This window comes from Theropithecus gelada, chromosome 2, assembly GCF_003255815.1.
Source record: "Theropithecus gelada isolate Dixy chromosome 2, Tgel_1.0, whole genome shotgun sequence".
NCBI classification, from domain to species: Eukaryota; Metazoa; Chordata; class Mammalia; order Primates; family Cercopithecidae; genus Theropithecus; species Theropithecus gelada.
This window is the reverse complement of record NC_037669.1, coordinates 113,424,504-113,434,043: the sequence shown is the minus strand read 5'-3', so window position 1 is coordinate 113,434,043 and position 9,540 is coordinate 113,424,504.

Sequence of the window (9,540 nt, the reverse complement as noted above, 5' to 3'; positions counted from 1 at the left end):
CATGCCTGTAATCCCAGCACTTTGGGAGGCTGAGGCAGATGAATCACCTGAGGTCAGGAGTTTGAGACCAGCCTGACCAATACGGTGAAACCCCGTCTCTACTGAAAATACAAAAAGTAAGCTGGGAGTGGTAGTACGCACCTGTAATCCCAGCTACTTGGGAGGCTGGGGCAGGAGAATTGCTTGGACCCAGGAGGTGGAGGTTGCCCTGAGCTGAGATGGCACCATTGCACTCTAGCCTGGGTGACAGGGCGAGACTCTGTCTCAAAAAAAAAAAAAAAAAAAAAAATATATATATATATATATATATATATATATATATATATATATATATATATAATCTCCTTTCCTTGGACTCTGGAAACAATAAATTCGGCATCTAGTTGTAGATATATTCCCACTAATTGTCCTCCAATCTTCAGTACAGTCAGTTCATAAAGTAGTCTTGTGTTACTAATATGTGGGGAACTAGGGGATGAGGTGATGCTGAGAAGCCTGGTGTTCTTTGTGACTCTATCTTTTGATGCTGTCATCACCAACAGCAGCATTATTCCAGAGAAAAGTGTGGTTCTATTTTTCCATGACAATCAAAAAGGCAACCAGAAACCAAGTCAGAGTTGACTTGGAGTCAAGGTCAGTGAGGAGACAGGTTATAGCCAGATGGTCTCTAGGAAGGAAATGAGATGAGCCCTGTGTTTTGAAAGATAAATATTTAATTACTTACCTTTCCTATAACAAAGTGTGTGTGTTGGTGGAGGGGTGGATGCAAACCTCATTTATAAGTTGGGAGGGGACTTAAGCTGTTTTATGTAAATATCAAAGGAAAGGGTGATCCCAGCAGACTAGAAGGTTGGGATGCTTCCAGGGAGCGTCTCGGGCATACACAAACAGGTAAACAAGCCACGACAGTAAGTTTAGAGTGGGTAAGTCTGTGAACTATGAATGTAGCTGGTCCTTGAGTCCAGGCTGCGTTGGGAGGCTAGGAATGGGGTGTTGAATAAAGTACTCTTACAATTTGGGAAGGAACCAAGGACTTGGAGGAGACCCTTTTGGAAAAGAGCAAATAGCATGGGTGCCTGAGCAGAAGTGGATGGTCAGGAACTGGTGGTCAGTGAGAGAGCAGAGATCAACATCTTAAAGCCACATTCCTACTAAAGCAAGTCAAGCACGACTACAGAGTGACACACCTTTACAAACTTGTGGGCTGAAAAAGGAATGGAATTTTTTTTTCCTTTATACCAGACATTTCTGGATTATGAAGAGAGGAAACTTAGACTTTCTCTGGCTTTCAAACCAATAAATACATAAATAAATAATAAATAAATAATAACTGAAACTGGGTTTTATGTAAAGAAAAGAGGTTTATTTGGCTCACAGTTCTGCAGACTATATAAGAAGCATGGTGCCAGTATCTGCTTCTGGTGAGGGCCTCAGGCTGCTTCTACTCATGACCAAAGGCTAAGGGGAAACAGTGTGTGCAGAGGTCACATGGCGAGAGAGGAAACAAGAGAGTGGGGGAGGGGCCAGGTTCTTTTTAACAACCAGCTCTCACAGGAACACAGAACAAGAACACACCATTCACCCCCGACCCCACCTAAGAAAGGGCATCAATCTATTAATGAGAGATCTAACCCCATGACCTAAACACCTCCCATTAGGCCCCACGTCCAATATTGGGGATAAGATTTCAACATGATCATTGGAGGGGACAAACATCCAAACTATAGCAGGCTCCCTCAGGTTTATCACAATCTCCCCTTCAGCCAAAGCAAATCGGCTTGGATTTGCTTTGTTGATTGGGCTTCAATGTTAGATTTCATTTAAATAAAATATTCAGTACCACTTTTTTGAAATTTGAAAACTACTGCACTAAATGATTGCAAAGGTCCTTACAGCTCTAGGATACTAAGTGTGTCTTCAGCAGCAATGCCAACAACAGAGATCATTAGCACAGAAAAGAGCACCAGTAGGAGCCTTAGGACGCAGGCTACATTTTGAGACCTAGTTTTTAAATATTGACTCCTGCTGTTCAAGCCTGCTGGCTTCCTGGTTGTGGACTGACATTCAAGTGGAGAAGAAATAATTGTGGTATTTCCATGAATATAGCAACTTAACTTAAAGACAAAAAATCAACCCCAAAGGTTGTCATTGTGTAGACAAAATAATAACTGGTTAATTACCTGAAGTTTCTTCCTTTTCACTGGTTGTTTTAGTATCAAGTAGCTATAGCCAAATGTAAGTTCTGTTGAGTGACTTGGCATAAGGCCAGCTGTGCATTCAAAAGCAGGTGTAGCCAGAGACAAGCCAGGTGCTTGGTGGGAGAGCCTGCCAGGAGTTTAGAGATGGCACTTCCCCTATGTGGGCAGTGCATGCTATGCTATATCTTTAGAAACAAGCATCCGTTTACAAATGAATATAACCTTTGCCTGCTTACTCACCTTTCAGTCTAGGGAAAAGGACTGCTATTGGCCTGTGTAGCAAAATTTGGGTTCAAGTTCAGCTCTGTGCTCATTGCGTACTTTGGACAAATCACCTATCTTATCTAAACTGGGAGACAATAATATCTACTTTGCAGCACTGCTGTGAAGAGTAAATAAGATAATGTATGTGAAAGCATTTTGTAGGGGCCGGGTGCGGTGGCTCAAGCCTGTAATCCCAGCACTTTGGGAGGCCGAGACGGGCGGATCATGAGGTCAGGAGATCGAGACCATCCTGGCGAACACGGTGAAACCCCGTCTCTACTAAAAAATACAAAAAACTAGCCGGGCGAGGTGGCGGGCGCCTGTAGTCCCAGCTACTCGGGAGGCTGAGGCAGGAGAATGGCGTGAACCTGGGAGGCAGAGCTTGCAGTGAGCTGAGATCCGGCCACTGTACTCCAGCCTGGGCGACAGAGCAAGACTCCGTCTCAAAAAAAAAAAAAAAAAAAAAAAAAAGAAAGCATTTTGTAAATAGCACAAAGTCTTAAAAATGTAAAGATACATTTATCATAATGAATAACGGCACCATATTCAAGCAAACAACATTAGGAAGAAAACACTATTACATTCACAAACTATACAAATGCTTTTATGTATAATCAGACAACAAATAATATGTTTATTAACATATCCATTTATTCATTCATTCACTCATTCCTGACTATATAGCAGTAGTCCCTGGGGGAGTTAGGAAGTAAATTAAGGGAAAATGGTTAGACAAAAAATACATTTAGGATTTGATGATCAAACAGTTCAATGTCTGTTGAGCCAGTACTATGTTCCAGGAACCAGGTTCCTTCCCCGGGGGAGCACAGATCTCCGGTGGACAGGCTCATAGTCACAGAGGGAAGATAATGGCTCAGTGAAGTCTGATGAATCCAGAGGATATCCAGAGTTCACCCCCAGCTTGGCAAATGGATGCTGACTGAACACTGATTTAATCTCAAGGCCATTTTCCAGAATGCTCATTGCTCTCTCCATTTTCATTCAATTGCACTGATCATGTCCTGCCTGGATGCTCAGGACTCTCCCAAATGCACTGAATGAACTGCACGGTACCTGGGCTAAGCCAAGTTTAGCCTTTCAGAGTAGAATGACTAGACTCGTGGACAACTAGACTCGTAGACTAGTAGAGAGATGGTCCTCAGAGCCTCTCTAACATAGTACTCAAGGAAAAGTCTTTTTTTTTTCTTTTTTTTGAGACGGAGTCTTGCTCTTGTTGCCTAGGTTGGAGTGCAGTGGTGCGATCTTGGCTCATGGCAACCTTCATCTCCCAGATTTAAGTGATTCTCTTGCCCCAGCCTCCCAAGTAGCTGGGATTACAGGCGCCTGCCACCACACCTGGCTAATTTTGTATTTTTAGTAGAGACGGGGTTTCAACATGTTGGTCAGGCCAGTCTTGAACTCCTGACCTCAAGTGATCCACCCACCTTGGCCTCCCAAAGTGCTGGGATTACAGGTGTGAGTCACTGCACCCGGCTTTTTTTTTTTTGAGAAGGAGTCTTGTTCTGTTGCTTAGGCTGGAGTGCAGTGGCGCAATCTCGGCTCACTGCAACCTCCGCCTCCTGGGTTCAAGTCATTTTCCTGCCTCAGCCTCCCAAGTAGCTGGGATTACTGACATGCATCACCACGCCCAGCTAATTTTTGTATTTTTGGTAAAGATGAGGTTTCACCAGGTTGGCCATGCTGGTCTCGAACTCCTGACCTCAAGTCATCTGCCTGCCTCAGCCTCCCAAAGTTCTGGGATTACAGGCGTGAGCCACTGCTCAGGAAAAAAACTCTTTAAGTAAAAAATAAAATAAAATCAGTGTGCCTCCTTTGAACATGTTCTTTTTACATTGTAGCAGCCAACACAAATGATTTAGCATATGCATGTATGATTATGTTGAGAAAATATGCAAGATAAAGTAGCTTGAAGCAGCAGAGATAAAGGGATCTGGGCTGCCTGTTGGCCACCACACCCTTTGGTTTACCTGTATAATATTGCATCATGCTGCACAAGGCATTCATCTTCCACATGTGGATCATTTAGGTCAGTGCTCATGGTTAATTCCAAACTTGCTCCTCTTGCTTTTACTGAACATAAATAAAAACAAATTTAAGATTGGCCATGCACTCCCCTATAGAAGGCTGAAAGTAGATGGTAACTACAGCTTTCCAGTCTAAGTGAAACCCTTGCCTTTGATCTCTCTCACTTCTCTCAGAAAATGGTAACAAAGAAGATTAAAGTTTTTCCCCCGTTGAGTGCTCCTCCTCCCTCCCACCCTTCCCTCTTTCTGAAGGGCTCTTAGGTCAGACAAGAGCATTGCATATATTTTGCAATCCAAAGAGATCAAGCAGGGATAAAGGGCGTGGTTTCCTGCTCGGGGAAGAAGCCTCTGCCAGCGGCCTTCCCTCTGAGCCTCAGTAAGACACTCCTTGACCTGCCCTGACTTTCTCCGTGCCTTTGACATTGATTAGTTCCAGGAACTCCTGTTGGGGGAGCCACCTGGTGTGCATTTTTCCTCTGTGTGTCAGAGACTCTTTCAGGCACCATGTGACTTTGAAGTGGGTGCCTTGTGGCCTATTACAGAGATTCCTCAGAGAAAGACTGTCCTCTTCCACAGCCTAGTGGCAGGCAAATATCTTCTTGCTTTGGTTACTGTTTTGCCCAGGCCCGTGGTGACATCTGTGCCTTCTTTCGTGATGTCTTGTAATCTCAATTTGTTTATTTATCTAGCTGTTTTACTCAGCTTTTGAATATACACAAAATGTATATTTCCTTTACTGTTCTTTAACATCATAACATTAGTGTAACACATGCTTTCTACTCTCTTTAAAATTATTTGTTTATTTATTTATTTATTGAGACAAAGTCTCTCTCTGTTGCCCAGGCTGGAGTGCAGTGGCACAATCTCAGCTCAGTGCAACCGCCACCTCCTGGGTTCAAGCAATTCTCCTGCCTCAGTCTCCCGAGTAGCTGGGATTACAGGCATGCGCCACCAGGCCGGGCTAATTTTTTTTTGTATTTTTAGTAGAGACAGGGTTTCACCATATTGGCTAGGCTAGTCTCAAACTCCTGACCTTGTGATCTGCCCTCCTCGGCCTCCCAAAGTGTTGGAATTATAGGCATGAGCCACTGTGCCCTGCCTAAAATTCTTTTTTAATAGGCAAGGTTGTATAGACTTACAATTGCATGAAGGTTATATGGAAAACTAACTTTCGGAACTTATTTAGATTATGTATTTCTGGTTTTTTTTTTTTTTTTTTGAGATGGGGTTCTGCTCTGTTACCCAGGCTGGAGTACAGTGGTGCAATCTCGACTCACCACAACCTCTGCCTCCTGGGTTCAAGTGATTCTCCTGCCTCAGTCTCCTGAGTAGCTGGGATTACAGGCGTCTGTTACCACGCCCCACTAATTTTTGTATTTTTAGTAGAAACGAGGTTTCACCATGTTGATCAGACTGGTCTCAAACTCCCGACCTCAGGTGATCCACCCGCCTTGGCCTCCGAAAGTGTTGGGATTACAGGCGTGAGCCACCGTGCCTGGGTGCCCGGCCTAGATTATGCATTTCTTATGACTAAACACCATTATAAATTAGCGATCTTATAATAAGTCTCATAATAATTCTAAAACTAAGGTTATCCTGAAGAAACCATGGTTATCTCCACTCCCAATACCATAATAATAACAACCATAGCATTCACCTAACACGTAGCAGTTTCAAAAGTACTTTCCTATAAATTACCCATTTTATTCTTTATACCAGTATCAATGTCATTTTACATACAGAAAACCAAGACTTAGAGAAGATAACAGATTTGCCCAGGATCACTCAAGGGGTACATGAAGGAGCCAGGATTTGAAGCCAGGTTTCTGACTGTAGAGCCACAGGGGCTGCCCAACATGTACATACCTCTCTCTAAGAGTCATGGAATCGGCCGGGCGCCGTGGCTCAAGCCTGTAATCCCAGCACTTTGGGAGGCCGAGACGGGCGGATCACGAGGTCAGGAGATCGAGACCATCCTGGCTAACACGGTGAAACCCTGTCTCTACTAAAAAATACAAAAAACTAGCCGGGTGAGGTGGCGGGCGCCTGTAGTCTCAGCTACTCAGGAGGCTGAGGCAGGAGAATGGCGTGAACCCGGGAGGCGGAGCTTGCAGTGAGCTGAGATCCGGCCCCAGCACTCCAGCCTGGGTGACAGAGTGAGACTCCGTCTCAAAAAAAAAAAGAAAAAAAAAAAAAAGAAAGGGTCATGGAATCTGGTCACAAGTGGCAATCAATTTACAGGAATAGGCATCCAGGCACCGTTTTTTGGTCATTATTTTGCTGCCCATCACTATGTGATCCTCTGTAAATCTGTTAACTCATCTAGGCCTCAGGTTACTCATCTCAAATCGCAAAAACCTGAACAAGATTAGTGTTTGTCAAGAGGGATGACTCCATGCAGGTATTTCAAAGATTCTGCAAATGCCTGACTGATTTCATGGAGGTGGAGGCTGACCTTTGACCACAGCGATCTTTTATTTTTATTTATTTATTGATTTTTGAGATAGGGTTTCTCTCTGTCCCCCATGCTAAAGGGCAGTGATGTGATCAGCTCACTGTAACCTCAAATTCCTGGGCTCAAGGACTCCTCCTGCCTCAGCCTCCAGAGTAGCTGGGATTACGTAAGGGCTTGCGCCACCAAGCCCAGCTAATTTAAAATGTCTTTTTTGTAGAAACAGGATCATGTTTTGCTACCCAGGCTGGTCTCAAACTCCTGGGCTTAAGCGATCCTTCTGTCTCAGCCTCCCAAAATGCTGGGGTTATAGGCATGAGCCACCATGCCTGGCAGCAATCATTTTTAACTCTTACTTTCGATTTTTAATATTTTCAAATTCCTGAATATTTAGAGTTCATCTAAATATTATCTTAGTTCAAATGTTATAAATGTGAACTCAAAACATATCGTAGGAGAAACCTATTGGGCAGAACCAACAAAAAGATGTCAAAAACTAGTTATTTTTAATTTTTTATTTTTTTTTGAGACAAAGTCTTGCTCTATCCTCCAGGCTGGTCTCGAACTCCCGACCTCAGGTGATCTGCCTGACTCGGCCTCCCAAAGTGCTGGGATTACAGGGGTGAGCCACCGCGTCTGGCCTGTAAATAAGTTTTGCAATTGTCACCCACTTTGGAATAAAACAAGACTGGAGTTGCAAATGGGAAGATTTTTAGATCTTTACAGAGAATTGTCAGTGTGCTGTTAGTACCATTTCTCCTTGAAGCAGGGAAAAGGGGGTGCTTTTTCTTGCCCTATGACCAGTGAAAAGGGCTTCCCCTGATCACTTAGAGTACTTGATTTGTGTCCCCTGCAGTGTGAGGGGAACCAGTGGACCAGTATTTGATTGGTTCCATCTTAAGAGATCTGGAGCAGAAGGCTGTAGACGTGGCCTGGAGGACTGTAATTGAGAAAGTAACTGTACTCCCTTTGTATGAAAGGCCAGAGGGGCATGTTTCTGTGGACCAGATACAAACTAAGAAAGAGAAAGAGCTAGCCTGGGGGGTTACCTTAGATTCCACCTCTGAGAGCTACCTAGGAGAGCAAGGAGACCTCAGTAGAGAAAGGCTGGAGGAGCTGGGCGTGGTGGCTCACACCTGTAATCCCAGCACTTTGGGAGGATGAGGCAGGTGGATCACCTGAGGTCAGGAGTTGGACACCAACTTGGCCAACATGGTGAGACCCTGTCTCTACTAAAAATACAAAATTAGCCGGGTGTGGTGGTGCATGCCTGTAATCCCAGCTACTCAGGAGGCAAGGCTGGAGAATCTCTTGAACCCAGGAGGCGGAGGTTGCAGTAAGCTGAGATTGTGCCATTGCACTGCAGCCTGGGGTGACAAGAGCGAAACTCCGTCTCAAAAAAAAAAAAAAAAAAGTCAGGAGTTTGAGAAAGGTCGGAGGTAGGAACTCATGGAAGACTCAGTCATCCATCTTGAAGACATCCACTTATGAAAGTGAAAGTCATAGAAGTGAGAGTCTCCCAAGAACCCATGAGAGAAAGAGTTATCTTCCAAAAGACCATCTTGATGGCTAAATAGTAGAAAGGAGAGGTTTATTGGGGACATCGGGTTGTAAACCAGGAGGAGACAGTTTCTGGCCTGCACATACTCTAGGCCAGGCACAGTGGCTTACGCTAGTAATCCCAGCACTTTGGGAGGCCGAGGTGGGTGGATGGCTTGAACCCAGGAGTTTGAGACCAGCCTGGGCAGCATGGCAAAACCCCATCTTCTACAAAAAATGCAAAACTTAGCTGGGTGTGGTGGCGTAGCCTGTAGGATGCTGAGGTGGGAGGTTGACTTGAGCTTGGGAGGCAGAGGTTGCAGTGAGCTACAGCAGTCACACCACTGCACTCTGGCCTGGGTGACAGAGCAAGGCCCTGTACCAAAAAAAAAAAAAAAAAAAAATAGAATAAGAATAAAGCAACCCAAAGCTCCTTTCCCTTTCTCATTGCTGGAGCTTAGCCTGAGGCAGTGCTAACTGGGGAGCAGAGAAGCATAAATTTTGAAAGGAGCTGAGAGTTTTCATTCCAATGGACTCATTGGATTAATAACTGAACTGAAACTGAGGGAATACAGTGGGCAAAGGACTTCCCTTTTTTCTTTTTCTTTTTTTTGAGATGGAGTTTCACTCTTGTTGCCCAGGCTGGAGTGCAATGGCGTGATCTTGGCTCACCACAACCTCTGCCTCCCAGGGGCAAGCGATTCTCCTGCCTCAGCCTCCCAAGTAGCTGGGATTACATGCGCATGCCACCACACCCGGCTGATTTTTGTATTTTTAGTAGATACAGGGTTTCTCCCGGTTGGTCAGGTTGGTCTCAATCTCCTGACCTCAGGTGATCTGCCCACCTTGGCCTCCTAAAGTGCTGGGATTATAGGTGTGAGCTACCACAGCCGGCTGTCCTTTTTTCTTTTTTAGATCTAAAAGGGACCAGAAAAAGCTGGCACTAAATTCTATCCAAAGACAAATAGCAGCCTCAGAGAATGGGCATGCAGGGACAGAAGGGAGACATAGATGAAGATTTTTTCTGCTGTGTTTCATGGGT